This window comes from Phyllobates terribilis, unplaced genomic scaffold (assembly GCF_046119375.1).
Source record: "Phyllobates terribilis strain yellow unplaced genomic scaffold, ASM4611937v1 Scaffold_11__3_contigs__length_659146591, whole genome shotgun sequence".
NCBI lineage: Eukaryota > Metazoa > Chordata > Amphibia > Anura > Dendrobatidae > Phyllobates > Phyllobates terribilis.
In genome coordinates, this window is record NW_027362771.1 from 565,391,767 (window position 1) to 565,408,974 (window position 17,208).

Genomic DNA, 17,208 nt, shown 5'->3' on the forward strand with positions numbered 1-17,208 from the left:
TCACTGAGCACTTACGTTACATTACTTATCTTTTGATTGTTTTGTAGCCTGTATTATACGTCAGAGCTGCATTCATAATTCTACAGCGTTATTAATGAAAACAGTCAACAATTTTGCTGTCAGACACATCTCTAACCTAGACTAAGCCAGCAAAAATGCTTAGAGATTTCGGTTCTAAAGCCAGCAGAATTGTGAATGCAGCTGTGAGGTGTATTAAAAAGAGCAAAATTAATAAATAATGTGAAGTATGTGCACAGTGACTCCACCAGCAGAATAGTGAGTGCAGCTCTGGAGTATAATACAGGATATAACTCAGGATCAGTACAGGATCAGTAATGTAATGTATGTACACAGTGACTCCACCAGCAGAATAGTGAGTGCAGCTCTGGAGTATAATACAGGATGTAACTCAGGATCAGTACAGGATCAGTAATGTATGTGCACAGTGACTCCACCAGCAGAATAGTGAGTGCAGCTCTGGAGTATAATACAGGATATAACTCAGGATCAGTACAGGATCAGTAATGTAATGTATGTACACAGTGACTCCACCAGCAGAATAGTGAGTGCAGCTCTGGAGTATAATACAGGATGTAACTCAGGATCAGTACAAGATAACTCTAACGGGTCCGGGAGGCGGACTGTAACGGGTCCGGGAGGCGGAACCTCTGAGCTACTATACAAGGGGGCGGCCCTTGTAAGGGAGCGGGTGGCAGTCTCTGGGTGAACGGACAGGGAGTTACGGCAAGTGATCAGGGCAGTCTCTGGGTAAGGGGTAGGTACGACCTGTGATGGCAGAGCCTCCGGGTAGGCTAGCAGGCAGGTGGTAGAAGTGTGCTCCCAGGTGAGCAAGCGAGAGTCTCTGGAATAGCAGGTGGTCACGGCACGTGACGGCGGAACCTCCGGGCTGGCAGGCAGGTAGGTAACGGAGAAGCGCTCCCAGGTGAGCGGGCAAGAGTCTCTGGAATAGCTGATGGTCACCGCACGTGACAACGGGACCTCCGGGCTGGCAAGCAGGCAGGTAACGGAGATGCGCTCCCAGGTGAGCGGGCAAGATTCTGGAGTAGCTGGTGGTCACAGCACGTGACAACGGAGCCTCCGGGCTGGCAAGCAGGCAGATAACGGAGAAGCGCTCCCAGGTGAGCGGGCAAGCTGGTCCATAGACAGACTGACCGGAGTAGTAAGGCAGACCGTCGGACCTCAGGCAAGCAGGCAGGTAGCTGATATGCGCTCCCAGGTGAGCGGGCAGGCTGGTCCTTTAGACAGACTGACAGGAGTAGTAAGGCAGACCGTCGGACCTCAGACTGGCAGACAGGTAACAAGTATTCAGGCAGGAATCAGGCAGGTAACTGGCAGGTACTGGCAGGTAACTAGCAGGAAACTGGCAGGAAACTGGCAGGAAACTGGCAGGAAACTGGCAGGAAACTGGCAGGAAACTGGCAACGGGACCTGAGGGCTGAAGCACAGGTGAGACACAGGTGCAAACAACATTGCTCGGGCACCTCCATTTTGGAGGAGGTGCCTTATATATGATGAAGTCCTCCGGCCATTGGCCGGGGACTCCTTAGGACGGCGCGCGCGGCCCCTTTAAGAGGAGGGGAGCGCGCGCGCCCTAAGCACAGGGGCCGGGAAGGAGCGCGCGCTGAGAGCAGAGCGGGAGGAGGACGCCGGGAAGGAGCGCGCGCTGACAGCAGAGCGGAGAGAGGACGCCGGGCACGGAGCAGAGCGGTGAGGGGAGCAGCGTCCCTGCCTAGCAGAGGGCAGGGACGCCAGCGCTACAATAAGTAATGTAATGTATGTGCACAGTGACTCCACCAGCAGAATAGTGAGTGCAGCTCTGGGGTATAATACAGGATGTAACTCAGGATCAGTAATGTAATGTATGTACACAGTGACTGCACCAGCAGAATAGTGAGTGCAGCTCTGGGGTATAATACAGGATGTAACTCAGGATCAGTAATGTAATGTATGCACACAGTGACTGCACCAGCAGAATAGTGAGTGCAGCTCTGATCAGCTGCTAGTCAGTGTGCTGATTACGGGTGTGGTGGCTGCAGATCCTGCTGTGAGCTCCTGATCTCTGAGAAACCAACACCTCTCCACCTGGGGACCTGCTCTCTCTCTTTCCCGGAGGGAGAGCTCGTTTCTGGGATGAGTGAAGGAGCCAAGCCCCAGGCTTCTGCTTCCCGAACCAGGCCGGCGGGGGGCAGAAGAAACCAGCAACCGGCCTGCACATCAGAGGACTCGGGGGTGAGACGCTGCACCAGGAGTCGCAGCAATGTGGCTCCTACTCCTCCCGGGATTGTGGAGACCCCTAGAAGCCGCAAGGCTTCCAGCATGGAGGTAAAGCCTGACAGCGGCGTGCAAGATGGTGCTCCTTCCGGAGGAAAGCGGAGTGCTCACGGAGGTGAGGCCGACCTCCCTGAGGGGGGTTGGGCGCTGCAGGGACCCCGGGAGTCTGTGTCCACCTATGCCTCCCGGGTCATGATCCGCCTCCGTGAGTATGAAGATGCCAGTAAGCTCATCAGGAGGCTCCGGGAGGAGCTGCGCTGCACAAGCGCCAAAGCTGCGGGGGCCTCCAAACAGAGCAAGGCTAAACTCCAGGCCGAGGTAAAGCGACTGACCAGCGAGATTCACCTGCTGGAACTGAGGAAAGCTGACATCAGGGAGCAGAGTGGTCATTTCAAAGAAAAACTAATAAATGAAGACCTCTTTAGAGAAATGGCTGATACCAGAGAGCAAAGGCAGATGGGGCTGCAGCCTGAGAGCCAGGTGGATGATGAGAGTGATGATGACCAGCAGGAAGCCCCACCTGGCAGCCTGCAAAGTCACCCGCAGGCCACGTGCAGCGAGCTCCCTGCAGGACAGGCGACAGTGACATCCGGTCGCAGTTCTGCCGGCTCTGGGGAGGACAGTGACAGCAGCGGCCAGGGAGGGGCGCTAATGACGGAGATTAAGCTCCTGGAGTCCCCAGTGTGCCTCCAAAACTTCCATCTTGGTGACGATCTACCAGAAGAGGCACCTGGGGGCCACAAAAAGGCAAAGAAGACCAAGCCAAAGCTGCAGGAGGCGGTAAGATACGTATATGCCCCCCTCCCTGTACCCCCTGAGTCGGCGGCAGGCTCAGCTCGCTGTATAAGCCCCGTTGCCCAGCCCAGCCCGGGTTCTGCTGTGGATCCGGTGCAAAGGCGCGGGGAGATTACAGAGCGCGGTAGTGAGGCGCAGAGCTCCGTCTCTGCTTGTAGTAGCGGGGACGCAGCAGGAGGTGCATCAGCAGAGAGGCTGGACATTGAGGGCGGCCCGGCGGCGGGCGTTCTATCAGGCCACGATGCTGTGGTGCGCTCCTCAGTGGGAGGGGGGAGCAGCCCGGTGTCGGGGGCAGCTCCGGTAGCCTCGGCACCTCTGAATGCTGTTGCCGCTGATCACTTAGTTGAGAAGCGACGGCAGTGTGAGGGGGCTGTCGGGGCTGAGCGTTCCGGTCCTCCCACGAAAGTGCTATTTTGTGTTGGCGTCGCTGGTCCGGAAGATCCTGATGCTAAAGATCAGCGGCGCCTAACAGCATCTAAAGATCAGCGGCACATTATTCCGAATGCCAAACAGCGGAAATTACCGACCAATGATGTGGAGGGCACACATAAGACCGGGGGTGAGGTCGCCTCCAGTTCCATGGAGGTGACTGAGCCCCTTGTGCCTGATGCAGAGGTCAAAATGTCATCCGCCATTTTTACTGGTCCAGCAGGAATGAATGTGGTGGTGGGGGTGAATGAGGCTAATTCATTGTCTAGTGGTGTGGTTGCTGGTTTGGTGGAGGGTGAGATGGAGGTGGGTAATGGTGTTGCTGTTCGGGCTGATGTGGTCACTGGTCCGGTTGCCCCCCCGGGGGTGGCAACACCTGTCCAGAGTTATGCCAGTGTCACCTCCGGGGCAAATAGGGCATCCTCCTTGTCTCCGGGCTTTGGGGACGGCATGTTGCAACGGCGCCTTCTGGAGGCTCTAAAGAAGGGGGAGAGATCACTAATGGTAGAGGGTCGAGAGGTTGATCTATCCTTCTGGATAGAGAGGCATGGCCTCTCTATCCTTCTGGATAGAGAGGCATGGCCTCGGGGCCTTCCGAGAGCAAAAAGGGGGGGATACAGTGTGGTCCCTCCCAACAGCCGGGCCAGGCAGTGTGCGTAGGAATGTGGTCCGTCTTCGGTGGAGGGGCAGTGATGCATGTCCTCCAAGGTCTAAAGTTGTGGAGCTCTTGCTGAGGATGGGCTTCAAGGCGATTGACATCTACGCCTTGATACATCCCTATTCCATGCCTGAGTTTGATATCAGCTTTGTTCGGCCGGAGGGGCTTGAGCTCTTCTGGGCGAATTATGAGCTGGCAAAAAATGAGTCCGGCTGGCGAGACTTTGCCATTCAGGCAGTGTCTCGCCAAAACCAGATCAAGAAAGTGACCGTGATGACTCGTAACGAGTCGCTTTCTTGCTATGACATCATGACGTGGCTTGGTCGGTATGGAGAGGTGGTGGAGATGCCAAAGAAAAACCGCGACGAGTTTGGTATCTGGTCAGGGGCCTGGACGTTTATGGTAAAACTTAAGCGTTCAGGTGGTACGGTTGCCCACATTCCATCGTCTGCCTTCCTGGGTAGGGATCGTATCCTGGTCTTCTACCAGAGGCAACCGAAGCTCTGTCACAGGTGTGGCGACCCCACACACTTCAGTGCAAACTGCACCGTACAGAAATGTGCGTTGTGTGGGGGTGTCGGCCATCTTGCCGCCTCTTGTGTGGAGATTAGGTGCCACCTGTGTGGTGAGTTAGGTCACCCATTCAGCCGTTGTCCTCGCTCCTTCGCTAATGCAGTCGAGACCCCGGTGGGAGTAAGCCGTGAGGCCGATTCTGCTGGGGAGGGGACTAGCAGGGGTGGGGGAGCTGAGGGGCCAGGGAAGAAAAGCAATAAAAAGACGCCTGCCCAGCTGAGGCGTCTAGACAAGCGCAGACAGGAGAGGGAGCGGGGCGAGCCCCAGACTACCGGGGCAGCCCCTGTCCTGGATGCCAGTCTTGCTGCTGAGGCCCCGAGGGATGATGAGTTGGATGAGGAGGTCAGGAGGATCCACAGGGAGGAAACCGCCTCTGCCTCAGAATCCTCCCATTATGACAGTATGGATGAGGATAGTAAGCGGTGGCTAGAGGACAAGCGTAAGCTCGGCACCAAAAAGAAGAGAAAGAAGGGAGATAAAACATCTTCTCCCGCTCTGACCAAGGTACCTAAGGAAGGTAAAACTGACTCCGCTCTGGTTGGTCTTTCTAACCGGTTCCAAGCCCTTGATAACATCTCTTCCTCTGAGGAGGAGGCCGAGGGTGAGGTTCCGGCTTCAGCGGAGCTTACAGGGGGCGCCGAGTCTCCTTCTCCTGGGGATGCAGGGTCCTTGGGGGGAGGGACTGGCCCAGAGTCCGGAGACAAGGATGAGAAAAGAAGGAAAAATGTGGGAATGGACACCTCTGTGTCATTAAAGAGGGGGAAGGATTCCTCCTCTGAGGCAGAGGGTAAGGGGAGTGGGAAGAAGAAAGCCATCTAACTCAATCACCAATGATGGCGGTACCCACTCCGTTGACGCTGGCTTCCATTAATGTCGCCAGCATTAAGTCAAATATGGCTAGATTTGCGGCCTTTGATTTTCTCAGCCGGGTTGAAGCTGACATTTTCTTTTTGCAAGAGACCAGGCTGCCAAATATGGCAGAGGTGTTTATAGCTAAGAGGGAGTGGAGACTCGGGCCCTCCTATTGGTCTCTTGCGACCGAGCCGTATAGCGGAGTGGCGGTCCTTTTTACCGCACCAGTAGAATGCCGACGGGTTATTGAGTTAGAAATGGGGAGGTGCCTGATATTAGATGTCCTCATGAAGGGACAGGAGCTTCGGCTCATTAACATTTATGGTCCCCAATCTAAGTGGGACCGGAAGTGTCTCTTTATGAGGATCAAGCCCTACCTTTTTACGAGTCGGCAGGTTGTCTTTGGAGGGGACTTCAACACTGTCATGAGGCTCCGGGATAGAGGAGGTTCCAGAGACAAGCTGACTTATGATAGCGTCGCCCTTAATAGTATAGCTAGTGAGGCTCGCCTGGTGGATGTCCACATCCGGCACACCGCAGGCCACGAGGGGTTCACCTATCATAGAGGTAACTGTAGGTCTAGGATAGACAGGTTTTATTTAAAGGAGGAAGCCGTCTCTTCAGCAGTATCTGTTGTTGAGGTGGAGTTCTCCGATCACTGTTTGATTTTGTTTTCCCTGAATGTTACAGAGACCCCCCGGATGGGAAGAGGCTTTTGGAGGCTCAATTCGTCTCTCTTGGAAGAAGCGGAGATAAGACAGTCCTTTGAGGATTTTCTTCAGAGCCAGGTACCCTTACTGGATCTTTGTAGTAGTAAGTCAGAGTGGTGGGAGATGTTCAAGAAAAGGGTGGCGAGATTCTTCCGCCAGCTCTCGAGCCTCAGGAGCCTGGACAGGTATCGCCTGTATCAGGGCCTGAGGAGGAAACTCGAGCATCTTGTCTCAACTGGAGGTAGCCGCGAGGAGATCTCCAGAGTGAAATCTTTGCTAATGAGGTGTCAGTATGATAGACACGCATCTTTGGTTTTTGAGAGGGATTACGGGAAGTACCGCTCGCCCGACCCTTACAGAAACTGCAAGATGTCAGTGAATAGTAAAATTGTTACAGGACTGGTTGACACTGCGGGGTCCCTGAAAAGATCCAGATCGGGGATCCTGGAGGTCGTCAGATCCTTCTACTCGCATCTCTTGGGGAAGAGGGATCTGGATTGGGATGAGATGTCGGCTTTTCTGGCTGAAGCCGTCCCCGAACCAGGGGTAGACCCCTCTCTTGGCGTTTTGACAGAGATGATCAGGGAAGAGGAAGTTAAGTTGGCGATTGAAGGGCTTGCCCTGAAGAAATCTCCCGGTCCGGATGGCTTAACATCTGAATTCTATAAGACCTTTAAGGACGCCTTGGTTCCCCTCTTGACTGAGGTATTCAATGAGTGTCTTTCCTCGGGCACTCTGCCAAAGTCAATGAGGAGGTCTGCCCTGATCATCTTGTCAAAGGGTAAGGACCCATCTTGCATTGAGAATTGGCGTCCCATAGCGCTTCTCAATGCAGACAGGAAGGTTTTGGCAAAGGTGCTGTTTAATCGGCTGGTGAAATTTGCACCCCAGCTCCTTTCGGGGGCCCTGCATTGCTCTGTTCCGGGCCGCAGTACAATTAGTGCTGTACTCTGTGTCCGAGAGGCGGTGGAGCAGGGTAGGGCTGGCCACTGGAAGGGGTACATGCTGTCATTGGACCAGGCAAAAGCGTTTGATCGGGTTAATCATGAGTACCTCTGGTCTGTCCTTCTGAGTTATGGCCTGCCGGGGGGGTTCGTTGATTGGCTTAAGACCTTGTACGCTGGGGCAGAGAGTTTCCCGCTTGTGAACGGTTGGATTGGCAGCTCTTTTGAGGTTTGGTGTGGTGTTCGCCAGGGTTGTCCCTTGAGCCCGCTACTGTACGCGTTTTCGATTGACCCACTTCTTAGGAGGGTGGAGCGTGGACCGTTAGCTGGGATCGGGATGGACCGGGCAGCACCGGAAGCCACTCTGAGAGTGGTGGCGTATGCCGATGACGTCACCGTTTTTGTTTCCTCTGATGGGGAGGCAGAATGGCTGATGTCAGAGGTAAATCGCTACTCGGAGGCATCCGGGTCTAAGATCAACCGGGATAAGTGTGAGAGTCTCTGGCTGGGAGGAGGAGATCCTGGTTTTGATCTCCCGGACACCCTTCCAGAACCCAAAGTCTCTGCAAAAGTTCTTGGCATCGAATTTGGCCAGGGGGATTACCCCAAACAAAATTGGGACAGCAGGCTAGAGATCGCCACTCAGAAGGTGAACCAATGGAAGGGTTGGTCTTTGACCCTAAGGGAAAGGGTAAACCTGATCGAAACTTACCTGCTCCCTTTGCTGATCTATCTGGGCAGTGTGTGCATCTTGCCAGAGCCTCTCTGGACTCGGGTCTACAGTTTGTTCTTTCAACTGTTATGGGGGAATAGACTGAACCTGGTCAAGAGGGAGGTTACTTACCGTACGAGGAGACTAGGAGGGTTGGGTATGGTCAACCCTGTGGTATTCCTTGTGAATACCTTCATTAAGATCAATATTGCAAACCTCTGGAAAGAGAGGGCTCCTCCGTGGGTATTCTCCTGTAAGGGATGGTTTCAGCCTTTCTTCCAGGAATGGGAGACAGGAGGGCAAGTGAAGGATCTCCGCACACCGCATGGACATCTCCCAGCTTACGCTACCGTGGTTCTGAAGGTAATTCGCCGGTGGGGTCTGGGAATGTGGGAGGTCAGGACTCTGCCAAGGAAGCTCCTTGACAAAAGGGTTCTGTTGACCCATTTTCAGAGGCCTCTGGCGCTCAGGGATTGCCCAAGTCAGGATCTTGGGGTGGGTCTGCATCTTTTGAATTCTATCAGGATCCCCTCGAAGGTTTGGGACTTGGCTTGGCGCTGCTTCCATGGGAAACTGTGTGTGAGGGACAATCTGAAGTGTAGGAGCTCTGAGGACAGGAACTGTCCTCGGGAGCATTGTGGTACCAAGCTTGAAAGCATGGACCACTTCCTGCTTCGTTGTCCCTTTAACACAGAGGTGTACAACAGGGTGGGCGCCTCCATTGGCTGGCCCCGGCTGGCCGGTCTCTCTTATGCGGAATGGGCCTATGGAGCATTCGGGGACCTGGGTGGTCGGGACCGCTGCACCTTATTTCTAGTTAGCGCAGTGGTTAGGTATCACACGTGGAACGCACGGTGCTTAGTATCGACGCAGCGGAAAATCCTCCCAGTGGACGATGTGTTTAGGACCATACTCGGTGACCTGGTGAAGGTGCGTTCTCTGGAGTATGAGAGACTGGGTACACGGAGGGCCGCTCTCCTCTGGAGGGGCTTTTCTTTTAGTGTGCCCTAGTCTGGTCGTCTCCTCTCCTGGTGGTGGGCTGCTGCTGACACCATAGATTTTTGTTTTATTGATCAGTAGACAGTGATGTAGGGCTGCAGGCGCCGAACTTGGGCTTTGTCAGTTGTGGTTATTGTATTGTTTGTTTCTGTATATATTGTATATATGGGTTTGGGTGTAGGTGTTAGGTTGGGTGGTGGGAAAAGGGGGGAGGTGGATTCATCTTGTGGGACACTGGTTATTTGGGTGAAAAACTGGCACTGCCTGATCTGTCCTATGCACGTTGGACTGAGGCATGAGGCGCAGGACCAGCTCTCAGGTCAGTGCCGGGGAGGGACTGGTGGGCTCGAGTGTGGGGGGTTTTGTTTTGTCTTGTATATATTTGTATAGTTAGTATTTATTTTATTTTATTTATTTAAAAAAAAAAAAAAATGTATATAATTTGTCAGTTATTGTTTATTATATTGTTATTATTTGTTTGGCAATCGGACCAGATGTCATAGTGTAAGTAGTTATTATTCTGTATATATGTATAATATGTGTGTGAGGAGAGAGGGAGCGGCTGGACCAGTTCATTACATTGTTTATTTTCTGGTATTAATTTTCTTATGTTTCTGTTATTATTATTGTTATGTTTTTCATTTTTATAATAAAAGATCTACAGGATGTAACTCAGGATCAGTAATGTATGTACACAGTGACTGCACCAGCAGAATAGTGAGTGCAGCTCTGGAGTATAATACAGGAGGTAACTCAGCATCAGTACAGGATAAGTAATGTATGTACACAGTGACTGCACCAGCAGAATAGTGAGTGCAGCTCTGGAGTATAATACAGGAGGTAACTCAGGATCAGTTCAGGATCAGTAATGTAATGTATGTACACAGTGACTGCACCAGCAGAATAGTGAGTGCAGCTCTGGAGTATAATACAGGATGTAACTCAGGATCAGTTCAGGATCAGTAATGTAATGTATGTACACAGTGACTGTACCAGCAGAATAGTGAGTGCAGCTCTGGGGTATAATACAGGATGTATCTCAGGATCAGTACAGGATCAGTAAAGTAATGTATGTACACAGTGACTGCACCAGCAGAATAGTGAGTGCAGCTCTGGAGTATAATACAGGATGTGACTCAGGATCAGTAATGTAAAGTATGTACACAGTGACTGCACCAGCAGAATAGTGAGTGCAGCTCTGGAGTATAATACAGGATGTAACTCAGGATCAGTACAGGATCAGTAATGTAATGTATGTACACAGTGACTGCACCAGCAGAATAGTGAGTGCAGCTCTGGAGTATAATACAGGATGTAACTCAGGATCAGTAATGTAATGTATGTACACAGTGAGTGCACCAGCAGAATAGTGAGTGCAGCTCTGGAGTATAATACAGGATGTAACTCAGGATCAGTAATGTAATGTATGTACACAGTGACTGCACCAGCAGAATAGTGAGTGCAGCTCTGGAGTATAATACAGGAGGTAACTCAGCATCAGTACAGGATAAGTAATGTATGTACACAGTGACTGAACCAGCAGAATAGAGAGTGCAGCTCTGGGGTATAATACAGGATGTAACTCAGGATCAGTACAGGATCAGTAATGTAATGTATGTACACAGTGACTGCACCAGCAGAATAGTGAGTGCAGCTCTGGAGTATAATACAGGATGTAACTCAGGATCAGTACAGGATCAGTAATGTAATGTATGTACACAGTGACTGCACCAGCAGAATAGTGAGTGCAGCTCTGGAGTATAATACAGGTTGTAACTCAGAATCAGTAATGTAATGTATGTACACAGTGACTGCACCAGCAGAATAGTGAGTGCAGCTCTGGGGTATAATACAGGAGGTAACTCAGGATCAGTAATGTAATGTATGTACACAGTGACTGCACCAGCAGAATAGTGAGTGCAGCTCTGGAGTATAATACAGGAGGTAACTCAGCATCAGTACAGGATAAGTAATGTATGTACACAGTGACTGAACCAGCAGAATAGAGAGTGCAGCTCTGGGGTATAATACAGGATGTAATTCAGCATCAGTAATGTAATGTATGTACACAGTGACTGCACCAGCAGAATAGAGAGTGCAGCTCTGGGGTATAATACAGGATGTAATTCAGGATCAGTACAGGATAAGTAATGTAATGTATATACACAGTGACTGCGCCAGCAGAACAGTGAGTGCAGCTCTGGAGTATAATACAGGATGTGACTCAGGATCAGCACAGGATCAGTAATGTAATGTATGTACACAGTGACTGCACCAGCAGAATAGTGAGTGCAGATCTGGAGTATAATACAGGATGTAACTCAGGATCAGTAATGTAATGTATGTACACAGTGAGTGCACCAGCAGAATAGTGAGTGCAGCTCTGGAGTATAATACAGGATGTAACTCAGGATCAGTAATGTAATGTATGTAAACAGTGACTGCACCAGCAGAATAGAGAGTGCAGCTCTGGAGTATAATACAGGATGTAACTCAGGATCAGTAATGTAATGTATGTACACAGTGATTGCACCAGCAGAATAGTGAGTGCAGCTCTGGAGTATAATACAGGATGTAACTCAGGATCAGTACAGGATCAGTAATGTAATGTATGTACACAGTGACTCTTCCAGCAGAATAATGATTGCAGCTCTGGAGAATATTCAACTTTCCAATCACTCTACAACTGAGCATTTTCCTCACTCGTCGGGTGATTGCGGATGAGGAACAAACATTCGTACAAGTAGACTGACAGATCGCCCAAATGCAACTAAAGAGCATAAATAAGAAAACAAAGCTAATATTTATCTATGGGAACTTATTGACCTGTTAGTGATTACAAGATGAATGAGCAGGCTACAGGGGCCAAAGATCATAGGATGGCCATAAACTCATTAACCTGGCAAGAGCCCATGTATTCATGTTATGAGGTGGATGGGTCATTAATTGACTTGACAAGTAACTTTCTAAAGCTACTGGATTTTTACCTGCCAAATAGTACTTCCACCAATAGACATTGGAAAGTTTGGGGCATCAGCTAAAAACCCCCAAAATCTTGACTTAAAATGGTGGGCTAGTGGTCTTTTTCATTGTCAGTTTTGGATCTGGCTTTGACAGATGGGTAAATTTACTATTATGAAGAACCAATCATCCTTGTATAAACACATACGTGCCCATAGCACATATGGACAAAGGTTACCTGACCGGACCTTTATCTCATGACCAGACCTTTATCTCATGACCAGACCTTTATCTCAGTGTACAATGCGCGGATCAGGTTTTACATGGGTTTTCTGTACCTTTAAAAGAGGAATTGGTATTTCCTTTTTGTCAATGGCCTACATTTTCATACATTTTTTGTGGTTACAGAGATGACAGTGGCAGCTTGTGTCTGGATTGATCTCACTTTACATGTTTTGCTCAAGAAGAGCTTGCTAAATAAGAGGAAGTACAGGAAAAAGGACAAGCACGAACCAAAACTCTGTCGACCTTGGTATCTGGCCGATTTGATCCAAAGATTATCTGAGTGTAGGATCTACTAACAGGTCATATGGAAATGAAGAACAAAATACTCAGATATCGGTCAACTGACCACCAAATTCAGACTAAAGGTGTCCATACATCTTCAATAGCAGTCGACGAATTCCTAATTCGGAGGCCTGCTTTTTCTTCTGACCTACCCATAGAGATGGACACCCAGTTTGACCAATCCTACACTTGTTTTTAATGGGGAGAAGGGAATAAGCTTTGGCAGCTTACCTCTCCCGAGAACAAAAGTATTGAGCGCTGATATTCAACCTGCCCTATCTTTCTCTTTCGTAATGTCATGAGTCAGGGAAAATTCTTTAGGAACTAATACAGATAAGAAAGTCACCTTCTTCTGCCATAATAGTTGGATTTGGCCAACGTTTTTACCTAATCTATATAGGGCTTTAAAAGTAACTATAGATTTTTAAATTTTCCATACCCATTACTTAAAAAATTTCAATTACCAGCTGCCTGAAGACATGAGGAAATGACCACTTCTAAGACACACTGATGCTACAAATTTTGGAAGAAATAAAGCAGAATATTAAAAATGCATTCCTTCAAGTTTAAACTTTTTCCCTGATATTAAGCAAAGTATCCCAATAGATATACTGCCCAACTGTTTACAGTCCAAAATTGTTAGCTGTTTAGCTGTCCTGGGAGGTCAGGGGTATGTCCACAGGACAAAGATATAGTTGAATACAATGGTGGAGCAGGGAGCAGTCAGATCCATACTCCACCATTCCATCTGAGTAGAGAGTGAGGGATCTGCAAGGATCTTCAGGTCATGTTAGTGGACAGCAGGGATCAGGACAGTAGCAGGAATGTGACAGGACTCACAGTGTAATACTTATGTGGGTTACCTCCTACTGAGGACATGGGAGGCATCATAATGTGGAGGCTGTTGGGGACATTATACTGTGTGACGTGTTAGGGGATCATCATAATGTTGAGGGACTGTGGGGCATCATGCTGATTGGGTGGACCGAGGGAATCATACTGTGGTAGGAGGATCATACTATGTGTGCGCACTGTGGGGACTTCCTGCTATGTGAATGGGTGGACTGTGGGAGGCTTCATAATGTGTAGGCTATAGGAGGTATTATACTGTGTGAGGTGTTAGGAGGGCATCATAATGTGGAGGGACTATGGGGCATCATGCTGAGTGGGTGGACTGAGGGAATCATACTGTGGTAGGAGATTTGTACTGTGTGTGGGCACAGTGGGGACTTCCTGCTATGTGAATGGGGGGGCTGTGGGGGCATCATAATGTGAAGACTATAGGAGGTATTATACTGTGTGAGGTGTTAGGAGGGCATCATAATGTGGAGGGACTATGGGGCATCATGCTGAGTGGGTGGACTGAGGGAATCATACTGTGGTAGGAGGATTGTACTGTGTGTGGGCACAGTGGGGACTTCCTGCTATGTGAATGGGGGGGCTGTGGGGGCATCATAATGTGAAGACTATAGGAGGTATTATACTGTGTGAGGTGTTAGGAGGGCATCATAATGTGGAGGGACTATGGGGCATCATGCTGAGTGGGTGGACTGAGGGAATCATACTGTGGTAGGAGGATTGTACTGTATGTGGGCACAGTGGGGACTTCCTGCTATGTGAATGGGGGGGCTGTGGGGGCATCATAATGTGAAGACTATAGGAGGTATTATACTGTGTGAGGTGTTAGGAGGGCATCATAATGTGGAGGGACTGTGTGGCATCATGTTGAGTGGGTGGACTGAGGGAATCATACTGTGGTAGAAGGATTGTACTGTGTATGGGCATAGTGGGGACTTCCTACTATGTTAATGGGTGGGCTGTGGGGGCATCATAATGTGAAGGCTATAGGAGGCATAATACTGTGTGCGGTTTTAGAGGGGCATCATAAAGTGGGGATATTGTGGGGGAAAAACACTGAGTGGGGAACTGTGGGGGGGCATCATAATGTCAGTGGGGCGGAATGTAGCAGGCATCATGCTGAGTGGGGGAGATTGAGGGAATGATACTGTGCGGGGGGCACTGTGGGGTCCTAAAACAGGTATTGTACTATGTGGGAATGCTAATGGGCTTTACCAGGGAAAATATTTCTATATGTGTGTAGATAAACGACTGGGTAAAGTTATTAGATATTAGATCAGTAGTGGTCAACCTGACAAGGTTCTTGACTCCATCAGAGGGCCACACATCCTATTCATCCAGGGCCACATTAAGGGTTATGCACAGACAAAAATACGCTTGCTGACATCTCTATATTTGCAGTGTCCCATACTCGTAAGAGTCCATGCAATAACATAGGAACTTGTAGGCTCAAGAGATCACTTTTTGGATAAGTCACCAAAGGCGTGTTCTCCTTTGGCTCCGCTACTGCTCTTTTTACTGGAAAGTTTCTTAATTGTTGGGCATAATCGGGTTGAGTTATGTATTAAGCATCGCTGATGCCTCTAGGGCATCGTAGGAAGGAATGCAAACCTGTTGCCATCGCAGTGCTCGGAAATGCTTTATCGCTGTCTATTTTTACGATACAAAGTTTTTAAGACTTTATTTTCTGGGACGGAAGGGGTTACCAAAGTGCAGACGGCCCTCCGCTGATAAGACCTCTGTGTGACAGGAAGTAATACAGGAAAAACAAAACACATAGGGGCAAAGGGGATGCAGCACACATGCGGGATATGTGTGTGTGTGTAGACTATCCTGCTAACACTCACGTACCAGGCACTCATGCCTCACACATTATAGGTCTAGGAGTATTTATGGATGAAACTGAGAATCTATATATTGAAAAAAAACATGGCACCAATGGTGGAAATGCCAGATCAATGATGGGATGGGGTGGTTGGAAATGTTTTTAGAAACCGGCGCCAATTTTTGGCCACGTTTAGGTGGCAAAAAAGTGTCGTAAAAGTGTCCAAAGGAAAAAGAACGCAAGGGATTTATCAGAGGTCGGCACCATTTTACTCCTAATCTATGTATCACAGCCTCAAAGACAGGATACAGCAAAGGGCCTTCCATCTAGTAATGGATGCACCAAATAAATTATGAACGAATGCCACGAATGTGAAAAATGTGTCTAATATGCTGCTATGAGTTGGGTCAAAAATATCATGTAGTGTGCGCTTCTTTTAAGCAAACAGTAGGAAACAGCTCCAAAGCTTTGGGGGACTTATTTTCACTGCAACGCACTGTCCAGGCAGTAGAGAATATATCCCCCACTGCTCTATGGTCCATTTACAGATTTCTGCCCACAACAGGCATTGATCAACTAAATACAAGTTGATGGGTGCTCAGTCACGTAATGGGCTGTTTGCACTGCTGATGCCAACTGTACAGCAGGAGCGGACATATCATCGGTGCAGCATGTGCAGTCGCACAGGGGCCCAAGAGAAAGGGGGCCACTAACACCTCCAAAGCAGCTAGGATCTTCTGTCATGGCAGAACTATTGGACTGGAAACGGCCCATATGCTGTTCTTGCACAGGGGCCCTTTTCTGTCTGTGTCTGTACAGCATGCATATTGTCTCCAGCACATTCCATGTTTACACGGAAATTTGTGCTGCAGATTATGACCTGCATAAAAGGTTCAACTAATCAACGAACCAGCGTTTTGCTCACTCATCAGCTGATGAGTGGCATGGGCCAAATATTGCGAATTAGCGCTGCTAAGGACGGGCACTCTATCCAGACAGTAGGGAACATTACATTGTCGCTTTTTTATGTTTAGACATTAGGGTCCTTAATGGGTCGTCAGCGTATAGAGTTGACAGCCTCTCACCATAGGCTGTCATGTGAGGTTTATTATGTGGTCTACTATGGTGCATCAAGTTGATATTCACCACCGGTGCTGAGTTATAAGGCCATAGTGAGGTCCCATGCACAGACAAAAGTCAGTCCATAGTAAAAATACTAAAGTTAAAATTGCAAACTGCTTGATATCCTCTCTCCGTTATCAAGATTGGAGGGATTTTACATTTTTTAGGTTACTATTGCTATGAGACAAGGAGAGCAGTGATTGCAAACTCCTTGCTATAAGGCTTGCAAGCCAACTCCACATCAGTGCCCCCGCTCTCCTCCCATGACACAAAGGCAAAGCTCCCTCTGCTTGCAGCATCATTGAGCCCACAGCCCGGGCAAGTGGCTTAACGAAAGGGCGCAACACCCCCTGGCAAGCAGAGGACACCATGGGGCTGTGGAGTGATGCACTTCAGAAGATAGATAGTGAGAACAAACCCCTTTACATGTGATTTGGTGATGGATTTCCTCATGTATGTGTACTGTTCTTCTAGGTCAGTCAACTCAGCAAAGGTGGACCACTACAATGCTGCAGACCATGAAGCCAATAAAAACGGAGACTATAAAACTATACAGTAAATGAAACCTAAAGACTATGTATATACTTATACTTTGTACAGAGGAGGATCTCACATTAGGACAACGAAAGTCCATGTCTAATGGGATGTCTCAGCAGGAAAGAGAACCTTGAATTCTTGGCAATGGTTGAGAGTTGTCTCAATGGGAGATGGTGCAGTAGAAAAAAAGTATTGCCAAAGACAAAGGGCTAAAAAGATATCTGTTAAGTAAAAACCATGGTGAGATGAACATCTCTATTAGCAGGCCACATACAACTTGCAAATTCTCACCCAACCATACTCTAGTTTGTATAGTCGCAATAGCAAGTAAATTCTACCTGGATGGGTCATTTATCCTTGAAGTTTTCTGTTTT

The 17,208-nt window shown here is 49.0% G+C and overlaps 1 protein-coding gene across 8 annotated transcripts in view; it reads left to right on the forward strand.

The window, feature by feature from the left end:
• The window catches only part of S1PR2 (sphingosine-1-phosphate receptor 2), an 88,467-nt gene that overhangs the window by 15,648 nt on the left and 55,611 nt on the right, over positions 1–17,208 (forward strand). The window contains exon 2 of one of the 8 annotated variants that reach the window (XM_073654110.1): positions 6,290–6,387. The exons of the other annotated variants lie outside the window; for them this stretch is intronic. The gene's annotated coding sequence lies outside the window, so the exon portion shown is untranslated. The remainder of the gene's footprint in view (positions 1–6,289; positions 6,388–17,208) is intronic. 8 annotated transcript variants of the gene reach the window in all.